General features: G+C 41.3%; 2 protein-coding genes across 2 annotated transcripts in view; one reads left to right on the top strand and one right to left on the bottom strand.

Annotated features, from left to right (window-relative positions):
- NUP43 (nucleoporin 43) overlaps nt 1-17,471 on the bottom strand; it is a 123,987-nt gene that overhangs the window by 22,903 nt on the left and 83,613 nt on the right. The gene's annotated exons all lie outside the window — the stretch shown is intronic.
- Nucleotides 10,557-17,471, top strand: part of LOC115087202 (neurofilament heavy polypeptide-like) — a 122,114-nt gene continuing 115,199 nt past the window's right edge. Inside the window, exon 1 of the mRNA XM_029594085.1 lies at nt 10,557-10,640. The gene's annotated coding sequence lies outside the window, so the exon portion shown is untranslated. The remainder of the gene's footprint in view (nt 10,641-17,471) is intronic.

Raw genomic sequence — 17,471 nt, forward strand, 5'->3', positions numbered from 1 at the left:
CCGTTCAGACGTGAGGCCAAGAACCTCCCTTGCCATTTGCCCCTAAGAGAGCCCAAAGCTGACACCTGCACACGAATGGAACTATAGGCGAGACCCTTACACGAGCCCTATTGCACAAATTCCAAGATGAGAGGAATCTCCACTGACAGGGGATGCACCTATCTCCAAATTCACCAAGACTCAAACACCCTCCAGACCTGATTATACACCAAAATGGCAGGTCGATGAGCCTGGAGAAACGTGGAAATAACCTACTCCAAATAACCTTCCAGGCGAAGCCAACTCTCGAAAGCCAAGTTGCAAGACAAAAGCGATCCTCATGATCCGAAAATATGGGCCCCTGACTCAGCAACTTTGGTAGTTGAGCCAGCCAAAGGGATCCGACCACCACCAGATGCACCAGATATACAAACCACAGACACTGCAGCCACTCAGGTGCTACCAACACCGCGGAACTGGAATGCGCCTCAGAATCCGATCGACCAGAGGCCAAGGAGAACACACGTACAGCAGGATCCCCGAAGGCCAAGGGCACACTAGAGCATCTAGGCCCACCGAACAGACCTCTCTTCTGCAACTGAGAAACCTCTCTGTTTTTGTGTCGAACCGTGTTGCATGAGGCCCAGCTGGGGAACACCCCACCAGGCACAAATGCGGTTCCAAGCCTGTGGAATAACTCATTTCCCCAGCTCCAGTTGCTGCCTGCTGAGGAAGTCTGCCTGTACGTTTTCTGCTCCTGCGACATGTGAGGCCGCTATGCCCTCGAGATGGCGCTCTGCCCACACGAACAAATGCCATGCCTCCAGAACTACCGCCCGACTATTTGTCCTGCCTTGACGGTTGATGTAGACCACCATTGTCACATTGTCCGAAAACACGTGAACCTGCATCCATGGTGACCACCACCCAGGCTGGGGGTTTCAGGTCCATTCCCTTCATCAGATTGTGCTGAGACCGACATCAATAGAGAGCAGACCTGGATTCTCACAGCAGGGCAACGGCAGATGACACTGTCCCGACAACGTGTCCCACCTGGACAACAGACCGTGCTGCAGAGGTCTCATTTGCGCAAACGCCCATGGAATTAAATCTAACACTTGAAAGGAATCCCGAGCCGTTGACAATGTAAGACGAATCAGGCGTGTCACCTGTGCCTGCAACCTCTTCACCCAGTCTTCCAACAAGAACACCCTGCTCTTCCTAGTATCTAACAGAGCCCCCAGATACTCCAAGGATTGGGTTGGAACCAGATGACTGACATATTTATGACCCAACCTAGTGACTGCAAGGTGTTCATCCTCTGACTTTGCTCAAATGAGCCAATCAATCAGGTACAGATGAACTAGAACTCCTTCCTTGCATAGGCTGCAGCCACCACCATCATCTTGGCGCCCATGGCACAGTCGTCAGTCCGAAAGGAAGGGCCTGAAACTGAAAATGCTGAGCCTGCACTATGAAATTTTTAATGGTCCATCTGAATTGGAATATATTTTATTTATTTATTTTATTTAACTTCTTTTACTATACCGATACTCAAGCCCAGGTCTTATCGTACCGGTTTACAATAGAACAGAGGGGAAACCAATTAACATCTAGGTAGAAAGTAAAGTTACATTAAACAGGGAGCGTAAAACATGGGAGATGGAAGACAGGACAGATTTTAAACTATAACAACTGGAGAGTGATAGATATAATCAACAAAAACAATATGTTAGTGATACATAAACAGAGATTTATCCTAGGGGATTATTAACATGGTATGTCCAGAGGGAGAAGGAGAGGAGGGGAGGTGAGTAGGGGGGGAGAGGGAAATGAGGGGGCAGGGATTAGGGAGAGGTGGAAGGGTGAGAGTCAGTGATGGTTGAAGATGTTCCTTCAACGGTAGGCTTCTGCGAACAGCCAGGTTTTCAGTTTCTTTCTGAATGTTAGATGGCATTGTATGCCATATACATGCCTCCGCCCAGTCCAGGTACTGCTGCTACAACCTTGGACAGTGTCCCCCTACGAAAATGCGACACCCGAACGGCCCTGTTCACCTTCTCAGGTCGAAAGTGGGAGGGAAGGTATCCTCCTTCTTGGAAACCACGAAGTAAATTGAGTACCTGCCATGCCCTTGTACCTCCTGCGGCATGGGCACTATGGCATGTAGATCCAGTAACCTATGCAGCGTCCACCACACAGTCTCCCACTTGCTGAAAGAGACCATGTGAGACATGAGAAAGGTGTCTCTAACCAGGCACAAAAATTCAAGAGCATAACCTTCTCTTATGACCTCTAGCACCCAACGGTCCGAGGTAATCCTGGTCCACTCCATGTAAAAGCTGGACAAGCTGCCCCTTGGCTTCTATGCAGGAGTGGGACATTCCAGTGGGAACACTGAGAGGAGAGGATCACCTTGCTGGTGGCTGAAAGGAATCAGTAAGTTTTTGCTTGGGACATTGTCTTTTTTAAAAGTATTGGGGCAAATTTAACTATTTGGGAATATTATTTAGTGTGTTTGCGTGTCTGTGCCTTTAATAGTCAGAAAGGCAGTGAATAAATAAGTTAGACTGTATTTTTTAAATAGTCAATAAGGTAGCTAGTAAGCAGTAGGTAGTGTTAGACTGTTTGTATTTTTAAATAGTCAGTCAATAAGGTAGCTAGTAAGCAGTAGGTAGTGTGTTTATTTTTAAAAGTCTGCAGAACTGAGTGTTCTGCAGAATTTTAAAGAACTGAGTGTTTATATTTAATACAAACAGTGTTTGTATTGGAAAAAACAACAACCCACAAACCCCCCCCCTAAAAAAAAAAAAAAAAAAGTAGCCAGAAGCTAGAATTAAGCTAGGAGCAGTGTATACCTAAGTAAAAAAAGTTGAATAGTTCAGCTCAGTTACTCACCTTGGAAAGGTGTTGAGGTAGTGTGATTGGGTTTGAATAGGGACCAACATTTGTTAATCAAGAGAGCAGTGCGTCATTCTGGCTGACTAACTGAAGTTAGACTGTTTGTATTTCCCAACCCACCCCTAGCTCATCCCTTAATTTATAGGCAGGTGCCACTTTCACCAAAAAAAAAAACAAACAACAAAAACTTTGAGAATTCGATCAGACCCCAGTAGGCCACTACCAGACACATAGTGAATTCACCAATACATTTAAAGGACGTTAGACACATTCCTACTCCCATAGAAACCTAAAACTTAACTAGGAACTGATCAAAATTGAGATGAAGGCAGCAGTCCAGCAGCAAGAGGGGGGGCTTCCCAGGCTTTTGCATAGAGTGTCACATGTATGATTTTTTACCCACCGGTGAGAAGTTGTACATGTGCATGCGATGCAAAGAGCTCCTGGCTCTCAGAGAACGAGTTCGATCTCTGGAGGCTAGAGTGGCAGACCTGGAGGAGCTGAGGCAGACAGAGAGATATATAAATGAGACCTTCAGGGACATAGTAGTCAAGTCCCAACTTCAGACTGGCAGCCCTGGTGCTGCCTTGGAGGAAGAAGGTCTCATGATGGGAGAGCACGAACCAGGTGCAGCAGGAAAGGATCCTGTAGCAAGGACATGCTCTCCAGGTGATGCATTGTCCTTTCGCATGGTGGATATCTCCCCAAGGCTTACTGCCCAGGAGGTAAGGGTTAGGTCAGCCGTCAGTTGGTGATTCAATTATTAGGAATGTAGATAGCTGGGTGGCTGGTGGCCGTGAGGATCGCCTGGTAACATGCCTACCTGGTGCGAAGGTGGCGGACCTCACGCGTCACCTAGATAGGATTTTAGACAGTGCTGGGGAGGAGCCGGCTGTCGTGGTACATGTGGGCACCAACGACATAGGAAAATGTGGGAGGAAGGTTCTGGAAGCCAAATTTAGGCTCTTAGGTAGAAAGCTTAAATCCAGAACCTCCAGGGTAGCATTCTCTGAAATGCTCCCTGTTCCACGCAAAGGTCAGAGGCAGGCAGAGCTCTGGAGTCTCAATGCGTGGATGAGACGATGGTGCAAGGAAGAGGGAGTCAGTTTTGTTAGGAACCTTTTGGGGAAGGGGGAGTCTCTTCCGAAGGGATGGGCTCCACCTTAACCAGGGTGGAACCAGACTGCTGGCACTAACCTTTAAAAAGGAGATAGAGCAGCTTTTAAACTAGAACAAAGGGGAAAGCCGACAGTTGCTCAGCAGCACACGGTTCGGAGAGAGGTATCTTCAAAGGATACTAATGATGCATTAGAATTAGCGCATCCCGACAGTGAGGTTCCAATAATTAGAAAAATAGTCCAAGTGCCTGTAACTAAAAACTCACCTGAGCTAAAAAATTCTAACTTATCCCTATCAAATAAAAAGAAGAATGAAAACACAAAAAACAAACTTTTAAATGTTTGTATGCTATGCCAGAAGTCTAAGAAGTAAGATGGGAGAATTAGAATGGATAGCAGTGAATGATGACAGACTTAATTGGCATCTCAGAGACAAGGTGGAAGGAGGATAACCAATGGGACAGTGCTATACCGGGGTACAAATTATATTGCAATGACAGAGAGGAGCACCCGGGAGGAGGTGTGGCGCTTTATGTCCGGGATGGCATAGAGTCCAACAGGATAAACATCCTGCATGAGACTAAATACAAAATTGAATCTTTATGGGTATAAATCCCTTGTGTGTCGGGGAAGACTATAGTGATAGGGGTATACTACCGTCCACCTGGTGAAGATGGTGAGAGGGACAGTGAAATGCTAAGAGAAATTAGGGAAGCTAACCAAATTGGTAGTGTGGTAATAATGGGAGACTTCAATTACCCCAATGTTGACAGGGTAAATGTATCATCAGGACACGCTAGAGAGACAACATTCCTGGATGGAATAAATGATAGCTTTATGGAGCAATTGGTTCAGGAACCGACGAGAGAGGGAGCAATTTTAGATCTAATTCTCAGTGGAGCACAGGACTTGGTGAGAGAGGTAACGGTGGTGGGGCCGCTTGGCAATAGTGATCATAATATGATCAAATTTGATTTAATGACTGGAAGAGGAACAGTGTGCAAATCCAAGGCTCTCGTGCTAAACTTTCAAAAGGGAAACTTTGATAAAATGAGAAAAATTGTTAGAAAAAAACTGAAAGGAGCAGCTACAAAAGTAAAAAAATGTCCAAGAAGCGTGGTCATTGTTAAAAAATACCATTCTAGAAGCACAATCCAGATGTATTCAACACATTAAGGAAGGTGGAAAGAAGGCAAAACGATTACCGGCATGGTTAAAAGGAGAGGTGAAAGAAGCTATTTTAGCTAAAAGATCTTCATTCAAAAATTGGAAGAAGGATCCAACAGAAGAAAATAGGATAAAGCATAAATATTGGCAAGTTAAATGTAAGACATTGATAAGACAGGCTAAGAGAGAATTTGAAAAGAAGTTGGCTGTAGAGGCAAAAACTCACAGTAAAAACTTTTAAAAATATATCCGAAGCAGAAAGCCTGTGAGGGAGTCAGTTGGACCGTTAGATGATCGAGGGGTTAAAGGGGCACTTAGAGAAGATAAGGCCATCGCGGAAAGATTAAATGATTTCTTTGCTTCGGTGTTTACTGAAGAGGATGTTGGGGAGGTACCTGTAATGGAGAAGGTTTTCATGGGTAATGATTCAGATGGACTGAATCAAATCATGGTGAACCTAGAAGATGTGGTAGGCCTGACTGACAAACTGAAGAGTAGTAAATCACCCGGACCGGATGGTATATACCCCAGAGTTCTGAAGGAACTAAAAAATGAAATTTCAGACCTATTAATAAAAATTTGTAACTTATCATTAAAATCATCCATTGTACCTGAAGACTGGAGGATAGCAAATGTAACCCCAATATTTAAAAAGGGTCGATTCGGGAAACTACAGACCGGTTAGCCTGACTTCAGTGCCAGGAAAAATAGTGGAAAGTGTTCTAAACATCAAAATCACAGAACATATAGAAAGACATGGTTTAATGGAACAAACTCAGCATGGCTTTACCCAGGGCAAGTCTTGCCTCACAAATCTGCTTCACTTTTTTGAAGGAGTTAATAAACATGTGGATAAAGGTGAACCGGTAGATATAGTATACTTGGATTTTCAGAAGGCGTTTGACAAAGTTCCTCATGAGAGGCTTCTAGGAAAAGTAAAAAGTAATGGGATAGGTGGCGATGTCCTTTCGTGGATTGCAAACTGGCTAAGAGACAGGAAACAGAGAGTAGGATTAAATGGACAATTTTCTCAGTGGAAGGGAGTGGACAGTGGAGTGCCTCAGGGATCTGTATTGGGACCCATACTTTTCAATATATTTATAAATGATCTGGAAAAAATACGACGAGTAAGATAATCAAATTTGCAGATGACACAAAATTGTTCAGAGTAGTTAAGTCACAAGCGGATTGTGATAAATTGCAGGAAGACCTTGTGAGACTGGAAAATTGGGCATCCAAATGGCAGATGAAATTTAATGTGGATAAGTGCAAGGTGATGCATATAGGGAAAAATAACCCGTGCTATAATTATACAATGTTGGGTTCCATATTAGGTGCTACAACCCAAGAAAGATCTAGGCGTCATAGTTGAAATCGGTTCAGTGTGCTGCGCCCCACACAAAATTGACACAATACCTACAATTGAACTGAAGAAATCAGCTAACAGTCACCCATACACTGACTAAAATCATAAACCTATCCCTAGAAGAAGGGACAATGCCAGATATACTGAAAGGAGCAATAATAAAACCAATAATTAAGAAAAAAAACAGTGATCCCCTTATCCTAAACAACTACAGACCAGTATCAAATCTTCCTTTAATAGCTAAACTAATCGAAAAAACAGTACAGAAACAGCTAGCTGAACATCTGGATAACAATAACATACTGTACCCATCTCAACACGGTTTTCGAAAACACCACAGCACTGAGACTCTTCTCCTCTCTCTAACAGATAACATCCTGAGAGGCTTTGATAGTGGTAAACACTATATTCTACTAATGCTTGACCTATCGGCAGCCTTTGACACAGTAAACCATAAAATACTACTAAATAGACTGGAAGAAATCGGATTACACAGCCAAACATTAAAATGGTTCAGTTCATATCTAAAAAACAGGTTTTTCCAAGTTCATATCAACAACACAGTATCAGAAAAAATTAATCTCAAAACAGGAGTTCCACAGGGATCAGCACTATCGGCGACCCTTTTTAACATATACATGCTGCCATTATGCCACCTACTTGCAGGACTAGGAATTATCCACTACATTTACGCCGACAACATCCAACTAATTCTACCCATAGACGACACTTTAGACGAAACATTAAACCTAGCCAACATGTATCTAAGCATTATAAAACAACTACTGACACAAATGGAACTTGTAATTAATATTGATAAAACAGAATTTCTACACTTAGAACGAAAAAACTCGGAAATCAGTCAAACCTCAATAACTCTCAAAGACAACCAGAAAATTGAACTAACTGGAAAAGTATGTAACCTGGGAATAATTATAGACCCTGAAATCAATCTGAAACAACACATATCACTAAAAGTAAAGGAAGGTTATGCAAAGCTCATGGTACTCAGAAAACTTAAACCACTACTAACTCAAAATGACATCCGAACGATACTACAGGCACTAATTTTCTCCAGCACAGACTACTGCAATGCCCTTATGCTTGGACTACCAAATACGACACTAAGACCACTGCAAATACTACAGAACACAGCAGCTAGAATACTAACTGGAAAAAGAAGGCGAGACCATATAACTGAAACTCTAGCAGAGTTACATTGGCTACCAATTGAACACAGAATTAAATACAAAATCCTATGTATCATCCACAAACTAATTTATGATGAGAAATCAGATTGGCTAAACACAGCATTACGGGTACACACGCCACACAGGAATCTCCGATCAGCAAATAAAGCACTCCTAACCATTCCATCAGTTAAAACAGCAAGACTGACCCAAGTGAGAGAGAGAGCCCTATCACTAGCAGGACCCATAATCTGGAACACAATGCCTCCAGAGATCAGACTACAAAGTAATCTAAAGACATTCAAGAAAAGTTTAAAAACATGGCTTTTTAAACAAGCAAAGAGACAAAAGAATAGAGAGAAATTACTCAGGAAAAAACAGAAAGGCACAGACACACAGTAAGTAGAACTTTACAATAGATTAGTCTATGAACTCTACACCACAACAAACATAACTATAATACTATGTGTGATAAAACTACCCGTGTAAGTACCTTGGTACAACTGGTCATGAACTACTTCACTAAATGTCTATGTTTAATGATATATTGTAACCGAACCTTTAATGGCACCTGTTAGAATGTACTATAGTACGCTTTTCCCCTCATTAAATATGTGCCTACATGTAAACCGTTGCGATGGTATCTAACTTAGCAACGGTATAGAAAAGTTTTTAAATAAATAAATAAATAAATAAATGTTGGGAATTATTAGAAAGAGAATGGTTAATAAAACGGAAAATGTCATAATGCCTCTGTATTGCTCCATGGTGAGACCGCACCTTGAATACTGTGTACAATTCTGGTTGCTGCATCTCAAAAAAGATATAATTGAGAAGGTACAGAGAAGGGCTACCAAAATAAGGGGAATGGAACAGCTCCTCTGAGGAAAGACTAAAGAGGTTAGGACTTTTCAGCTTGGAGAAGAGACAGCTCAGGGGGGATATGATAGAGATGTTTAAAATCATGAGAGGTCTAGAACGGGTAGATGTGAATCGGTTATTTACTCTTTCGGATAGTAGAAAGACTAGGGGGCACTCCATGAAGTTAGCATGGGGCTCATTTAAAACTAATCGGAGAAAGTTCTTTTTTACTCAACGCACAATTAAACTCTGGAATTTGTTGCCAGAGGATGTGGTTAGTGCAGTTAGTATAGCTGTGTTTAAAAAAGGATTGGATAAGTTCTTGGAGGAGAAGTCCATTACCTGCTATTAATTAAGTTGACAGCCACTGCTATTACTAGCAATAGTAACATGGAATAGACTTAGTTTTTGGGTACTTGCCAGGTTCTTATGGCCTGGATTGGCCACTGTTGGAAACAGGATGCTGGACCTTTGGTCTGACCCAGTATGGCATTTTCTTATGTTCTTATGTGTGCACGCACAAGCAGGCATCCTATAGGCCCTCCTGTGCGCCAAAACAGTCGCACAACCTGGACGTGCAGCCGAGTGCACAAACATGAACCGAAGAGGGCAGTCATGTGCGCAGAAAAAAAATGCAAACACCACCGCAGCCTACCACACGGCAAAAAAGACAAGCCTAAGAGCAGAACCTAGCCAAAAAAGGCTGCTCAACCCACCAAGCTACCCATGTTCCCTAAGCTCCTTGGAGACTGGAACGACTGTCGGATTGACGTGCCGAGCACGGAGACCGGGGGGGGGGGGGGGGGGGAGAAGAGAGGAATCCCTACTTAACTCACCTTCCTCTCTCTCTTTTTTTTTTTTTTTTTTTTTAAAAGACCTCTTTACCTGAGCTCACTCCATCACAGCTGAGTAGAAGATTGGTCTCTGCCTGCGGGGGGAAGAGGGTAAGGACCATCACTATTGCGCTTGGCCTCCTGCACCTGCTTGCCTTTCAGCTTTTTTTTTTACAGCCAAATCTACGCTGGCTGAAAAACCAATTAACGGAACTAGGCACTCATCTGAGGGAAGGATCCAAAGAAATATCAGGAATTCTCAAATGAGGGAGGGACCATAAGTTATCACCACAGGAGAACGGGGCGAATAATTCTTGTTTTCCTTTGAAAAATGTTTTTTTTAAATCATCCTCAGTAGAGAGATGCATGTTCACCATCTGCTGGATATGGACAAACTGGCAGGCTAATGTCACTGCAGGGGTATATACACCTTGATGTCAGCTTTGCTCCGTCTCTATCTGCTGGTAGAGGTGCATAACCCATTGTTTCTGGATTCACCTGTGTGAACACTAAGAAACTGGAAATTGAACAACCAGCACATGTTACGGAACACTGTACAATATAATCGCATTGTCAATTAAATCATTTCACAGCTCTAAACCAGAAGGTTCTCAGTGAGGGTCCAAATAGGTCTGGTTTTCAAGATATTCATCATAAATGTTCAGATACATTTGCACACATATGAAGAAAACTGCTGATTGGCATAGCTTAGTTACCATGCAAGCCTGATCTGTTTATGGCTCTTGAAGACTGAGCTGAGAACTCCTGCTTTACACCTTCACCATAAACACCTCCTTCAAAAGTGACCATTTATCTGAGAAAGAAAATATTTCTTTTCAGTCTCGTGGCAGATAGTGAGGCACTTTTAGTTCATGGTTGACTATGGCAGTCATAGGTTGAAATAATTCACTAAACTGCACACATGAGGGCAATGAATCATACTTTCAATCAAACTATTCAAGTGAGTTTGAAGCAAAAAAAAAAAAGTGAGTTTGAAGCAGGCCTCTTGTCAGTCATTTATAATCTGACATGTACTAGTGATGATGTCATAATCCTGATGATGTAACAGAAGTACTGCATCAGCAGAATTATGATATGTTAAGTTTTGGTAACATAAAGTTTTGAACATTTCCAATTTTTGGTCATTTGGGTGTTTCAGGAAAATGTCAGGTTAAGACTACCAAAGGGATAAACAGATGGTGAAGGAAGAATAATTATCTCAAAGGTAAGATGATATTTTACATGTTTTGTCATTTTTAGAATGTATCTAGACACTTTCATAAGTTTGTTTTTCTTGTAATTTATGATATGGTTAACCAATGCTGGTCCTGGATTCTTGGCAGATTGTGATACTTTTTGTTATTCTACATGAACTTATCAGACTCTATCCAAAGAAACATCTCAAAATCACATGTACATCATTTTTGGATAATTCTTATGTTGATCCAAGTACATGTATCCCAGCTTTGAAAGAATCCATATCATCAAAGCTTAAGTTCTGCCTGCATTGTAAGAGCACTGAAATGTACTATTATATACTCTCAAACAGAAAAGTTAACTTTTAAATATGAAGTTAGTTCTCCACGATAAAGGCCTAGAGAATATCACAACAACTCCTGGAAGTACTACAAAGCCCTGTGATATCTAATAGAAAACACCCCACTTGAGCACTGGATTCTTGCTAGTTTTTGCCTGGGCCAGAGTTCTTGACCCAATTTAGATTGGGTCAAGAACTCTGAAGCAGGGATGGGAGAGATTTTGTGACTGGTGAACAGTTGTTTTCTGAGAACACCCATTGAACGTAAGCACTTTACTTTATCTAAAGAAAAACAGGTTCACCCAGCCACACAAATGGTATTCCCTTACAGAGGATTATCTTAAAAAAAAAAAGGGAACCAGTAATCATCAATGAGTGTGAAACTTTGGTGGGAATGGTAATCCATTTGATTTATTTTAAGAGGGAAGAAATCCCAAAACTGGAGTTAAGATGGAGTTAAGCTTTAACCTTCAGAGAGGTCATGGAGAATGGACAGTCCAGAAATACTATCCTGCTGGCCAGACAGTAGTAGGGGATTTGTGAATGTATGGCCTGCCATATCACATGGGCTGCCACCCGAGTGTGAACTGCTCCAGGCCATAAATGCTCTCCTGCAGTCTGAGTGGCTTGTTTCCTCTGGGACTTTAGGTTTCATTAGGCTCGTCGTCTGTTATAAGGACATGCCATGAGAGCAACATGAACTATGGAAACCAAAAAGTACTTTGCATGGATTCATTCACCCTTGACTGAGCTTTGCTCTTGACTAGTCAATCATCCAAGTGGGGAAATTTATGATTCCCCCAGTCTGTGCAAAAATGTCACAATGGACTGTAAGGTAGTTTGTGAATTCCTCATTGCGGAGGATAGGCCAAAAGGCTGTATATATTACTGGATCTACTGAGTTCTTTTAAGTGACTTGGATGCTAGGCTTGATGGACCATTGGTCTGTTTCAGCATCACACCTCTTAAGTTCTAGGACAAACTCGTTGGAAATCCTATTATTTTTGGAAATCAGAAGTACCTGGAGTAAAATCTCTACCCTCTTTCCTGTGGTGAGGTGGTTTCAACCGCTCTGGCCTGTTGTGACTGGGAGACTTCCAACGAGTTTGTCCTAGAACTTAAGAGGTGTGATGCTGAAACAGACCAATGGTCCATCAAGCCTAGCATCCAAGTCACTTAGAAGAACTCAGTAGATCCTAATAGGAAAATCCATTTCCCATCTCTCACACTCAGAACTGTTAAGAGGAAACATATAAGTCTATCTAATAACTGTTTATAGATATGTTCTCCACAAACTTACCCAAACCATTTTTCAACGCTGCTATACTACTAGTCTTGAGTACATTCTCTGGCAAGCCCATTGCTTAACTGTTCATTGACTGATAATCTACTTTTTAAAATTTGATTTAAACCTGCAATTAGTTCCTTAATCCTAGTATTGTTTGATAAAATAAATGACCATGCCCTATAACTTGTTCTACATAACTAATGATTTTGTAAACCTCTATCATATCTCGTCTCAGACTCTTTTACAAGCTGAAGAGCCCAACCTGATTAGCCTTTACTTGTAAGGAAGTCGTTCCATCCCCTTTATTAATTTGTTGATTTCTTATTTTCCTAGTACTATTATATCATTTTTGAAATGTAGCAACTAGAACAATACTCAAGGTGTAGTCGCACAATGGATTGATACAGGGGCAGTTTATATCCCCTGTTTTGTTTTCTATTCCTTTCCAAATTCCTGCTAATATTATTTGAGTTTTTGGTCACTGCCACACATTGAGCTGATGATTTCAATTTGTTTTCCACAATAACGCAAGATAATTTGTCTGAGTGGTAATTCCTAACATGTAATCCAGCATTGTATACCTACAGTTTGGATTTTTCTTCTCCATATGTTCAGCACTTTGCATGCGTCCACATTAAATTTCACCTGTCATTTAGATGCCCAGTCATCCAAGGTCATCTTTACAAAGGCTTTTGGAGAATAGATTAAGTGAGTGTGTTATATTTTAGACTTTTATCTAAGGCTGTGTTATGAACATATGGAAAGACTACTACTGCTTTTATTTTATTTTCATTATGTTCTATCAATGTTATTTTATTTTACACTTATTTCTATTCTTATTATCTGTCTTCATATTTTCAGTTTAACTATTAATTTTTATGGCATGTTTTATCCTAATTTTAGATTTTTTGTATATTGCATATGAGTTTTACTATGAATTTTTATAATTGTATTTATTTTTGATATTTGTGAACCAGTATGATTGAGTACAGAATACCGGTATACAAAATAATATAAATAAATAAAGGTCTCCAGGAATGCCTCACTATCTGACTGTGTTTTTACAACTTTGAATAACTGTGTGTCATCTGCAAATTTGATCACTCACTCATTTCTCCCTTTTCCATTTATAAATATTAAAAAGCACTGGTTCCAGCACAGATCCCTGGTGTACACCCTGCTATTCACCTTTCTCCACAGGGAAAACTGCCTATTTCTACAATTTTTATTTTATTTATTTAAGGTTTTTTTATACCGGCATTCAAGAACTCGTTCTCATCATGTCGGTTTACAGAAAACAGGGGTGCAAAAATATAACCAAAAACATAAATAAACGTGGAGAAGAGAAGCAGTTACAATTAACAGGGGCTAATGAACTGGGATAGTAAGAAATAAAAGAGATAGAGGAGGATAATTATATACAAGTGTACAACATAAATAAGGAGTCCACTATATACACATTTCCTATCTTTTAATCAATTACCAACCTACAATAGAACAATGCCTCCTTTCCCAGGACTTTTTAAATTTCCCGGAGGAGTCTCATGAGGAATTTGGTCAAGCTAGGGTGAGAGAACATAGTAGAAATTTTATCTTTGTGAGACTTTCCTTACTCCAAACGACGTCAAATCTTCACCAAGGTGTACAGTGCTAAACCACCACTAACACCTCACCTCCACCTATCAGGTGGCCCTGCTATAAAGATATAAATACTTAACTACTATAAGGGCCTTGTAGATAGTCTCTCTCTCATGGTGTAGTAAGTTTACCACGCTGTGCGACAATACTGATGCGAAGCAGTAAGTTACCGGGTGGTGCGATAATTTAGCAATTTCCATAAACACACCCCTTTTTCGATAACACATGCGTTATCAATGCATTATTGATGAATCTAGGCCTAAGATTGGTAATTCAAGACTTCCCTTTGCTAAATCCATTTTAGCTTCTTCACAGCAAGCCATGTCTCTTTGTATGGACAGTAATTTTGCTTTTAAGAATTGCTTCTATCATTTTGCACAACACTGACATCAGGCTCACCAGTTTATAGTTTTCTGGATCACCCTGCTGCCCTTTTTAGAAATCAACATTACATTGGTCACCCTTCAGTCTTTAGGTACTGTGGTTTTATTAATGATAGGTTATAGATTACTAGTAACAGGTAATTTTCATATTTAACTTCTAGCCAACACTGGGGTGAATACTATCAGATTTGTTATTCTTTGGTTTGTCAATATGCTCTATTGCATCTTCCAGTTCCATAGTGACTTGCTTGCTTTGAATCATCACCTTAAAATAACATTTCTCCCCAACATCCTCTTCAGTAAAGAGTGAAAGAAGGATTAAAACAACCACCACCTCATAAGCTTCTTGCTTCTGATGTACTTAAAGATTATTAGTTTTACCTCTATGGCAAGCTCCTTTTCAAATTCTTAGTATTTTCTATTTATATTTGTATTCCTGCCTTATTATGTTAATGGCCAAATTGGCTTTCAAAAATATTAAAGATATAGTAAAATACAATATCAAACAATTCATGTAGCAGTAAAATACAATTCATAATAAAAATATTAAATACAAATTCACAGCAAAATATTAAGTACAACTATTGGTCTGACTCACTAACACTGTTCATCTAATTTGTCCATGTTTATGCTCTTTCCTATTTTCCTCATTTGGCTCTCTTCCATTTTTTTAAATGTGTCTTTTTGGCTTTTTCATGCGACCATTTAACTATGTCGGAATCATCTGGTCTTCTATTGACCTTTTTAGTATGTTTTATACTTTTATGCTTTTGTCTGGCCAGCCATACTATCACTGGTGGATGGGTAAAAACAAGTGCGGAAGTTTCACATTGTAGCCGGTGAAGAGCAAGGCTAAATCGATCTATCCACTTTGTAATTTCCTGAGGAGTTTCTCATGTGGGACTTTAATTAAATGCCTTCTGAAAGTCCAGGTACACTATTATCAACTGGCTCACCTTTGGTTACAAGTTTATTTATACCTTCAAAGAATTCTAATAGATTGGTAAGGTACGACTTCTCTTTGCTGAAACCATGTTTACTTTTTCCAATTAAGCTATGCCTATCCCTTTGCCTTGCAATTCTGTTCCTAACTAGAGCTTTTCCCATTTTGCCTGGCACTGATGTCAAGCTTACTGGTCTATAATGTTCTAGATCATCCCTAGAATCCTTTTTAAACTTTGGCATTACATTGGCTATCAACCAGTCTTCAGGTACAGTGGCAGATTTGAATGACATGTTACAGATGAACAGGAAGAGAGCTACAAGTTCATGTGTGATTTCTATCAGAACTCTGGGGTGAATACCATCAAATCCTGGTAATTTGTTGCAAATTATCCTGTCAGTTTGCTCTAATACATCCTACAGTTTAACAGTGATTTTCTTCAGTTCCTCTGATGCGATCACCTTGAAAGAAAGTTCTATTGTGAATAGCTCTACCATCCTCCTCAATAAAGATCTAAGCAGAGAATTCATTTAGAGGTAGATCTTGAATAAGTATGCCGGATTTTATAAGATACGCGCGTATCTTATAAAATCCGGGGTTGGCGCATGCAAGGCGGCGCAAAATCAGCAGCCTGTGCATGCCGAGCCGCGCAGCCTGCCTCCGTTCCCTCCGAGGCCGCTCCGATTTCGGAGCGGCCTCGGAGGGAACTTTCCTTCCGCGTCCCACCACCTTCCCCTCCCTTCCCCTATCTACCCCACCCCCCAGCCCTACCTAAATCCCCCCCTACCTTTTGTTGTGCAAGTTACGCCTGCTTGAAGCCGCCCCCTGACCCCCGGACACGCCCCCTCCTGCCCCTTTTATGAAGCCCCGGGGACTTTTGCGCGTCGGCGGCCTATGCAAAATAGGCACACCGGTGTGCAGGGCTTTTAAAATCTAGCCCTTAGTGTTTCTTAAATGGCTTTGCCTTTTCCTCCAAGTGCCACTTTTACCCATTTGTCATCTAATGGTCCAACTGACTCCCTTGCAGACTTCTTGCTTTTGATATACTTTTTTTTTTTTTTGAAACTATCTTTATTCAGATTTTCATTGTTATACAGACAAACAAACAACAGCTGTAAACAACAAAGTAAAGGCCCCTTAGGAGCCAGTAATGAAGGTATGACTGTCCTTTGTTCGTTCCGTCCCTCCCCCACCCCCCTTCCCCCCTCTCCCCCCCTCCCTGAATGCAAGGGGTGGTGGATAGTATAAGTAGGAAAAAGTCTAAGACAAAGAGGCTAGTTAGGCGCTCATGTCCAGGCGTGGTGAGCCTGACTTCGGCGTCTTCAGCGTTCTGTCCTCCTTTGAGTCCCCCCGACTCGGTAACACCTTCAATTTAAGTCGTCGAATCGTCAGCCCACGGATCCCAGGGCTGTCCAGGTCGTGGAGTCAAAAATCTGGTAAAGCCTGTCCAAACCTGTTTGATATGTACAGACCTCTTTGGCATCGCTTCTGTAAGTAGGGCATGCTCCATAGAGCATAGGCGAACCATTTTTTGGAACCAGCTGTCATAACTTGGGGCAACGGCCTCAAGCCAAGTAGTTAATATTACTTGTTTCCCCAATAGGCCGGCTCTACAAATCAAAAGGCACTCAGGATCAGACATGGTTGCTGATAAACAGGATCCCAACCCAAATAACCACAAGTTTGGATCCGGTGGGAGTTTCCGTCTCATAAAAAAGGAACACGCTTTACCCACCTGTTTCCAAAAAAAGGAGATTTTCGGGCAATCCCAAAAACAGTGAAAAAAAGTACTATCGGGAGCTCCACATCTACCACATTGGGCAGAGGTTGCTATTCTCATTTGATAGGCCCTATTAGGGGTGATATAGCTAAGCCAGAGAAATCTGTACTGCAATTCTTGCAAATATACATTTTCAGACAGCAGAGGTATATCATGAAAACAAGTTTCAAACTCAGCATATGTCAACGAGAACAAAGCCCACTCTGTCCATTTTTTATAGGGCAGCATATGTGTATCAGTAGCGGAAAATGCCAGCAATTCTTTATATAGTAGAGAGACCTTATTTTTGTTGGTCCTTCCTATCCGCACAAGGTCTCCCAGTTTGTGTACCGCCGCCGTGTCTGCCAAGCCGTGCTCTGCTGTGCGGAGGAAATGAGTGATTTGAAGGTAAGCAAAGTAATCCCTAGTGGGCACCAAAAAACGCCTCTGAAGCTCTTCAAAGGAAAGAAGGGAGCCCGACCTATCATCATACAGCTCAGATATATAA

This window comes from Rhinatrema bivittatum, chromosome 3 (assembly GCF_901001135.1).
Source record: "Rhinatrema bivittatum chromosome 3, aRhiBiv1.1, whole genome shotgun sequence".
Classification (NCBI taxonomy): Eukaryota; Metazoa; Chordata; class Amphibia; order Gymnophiona; family Rhinatrematidae; genus Rhinatrema; species Rhinatrema bivittatum.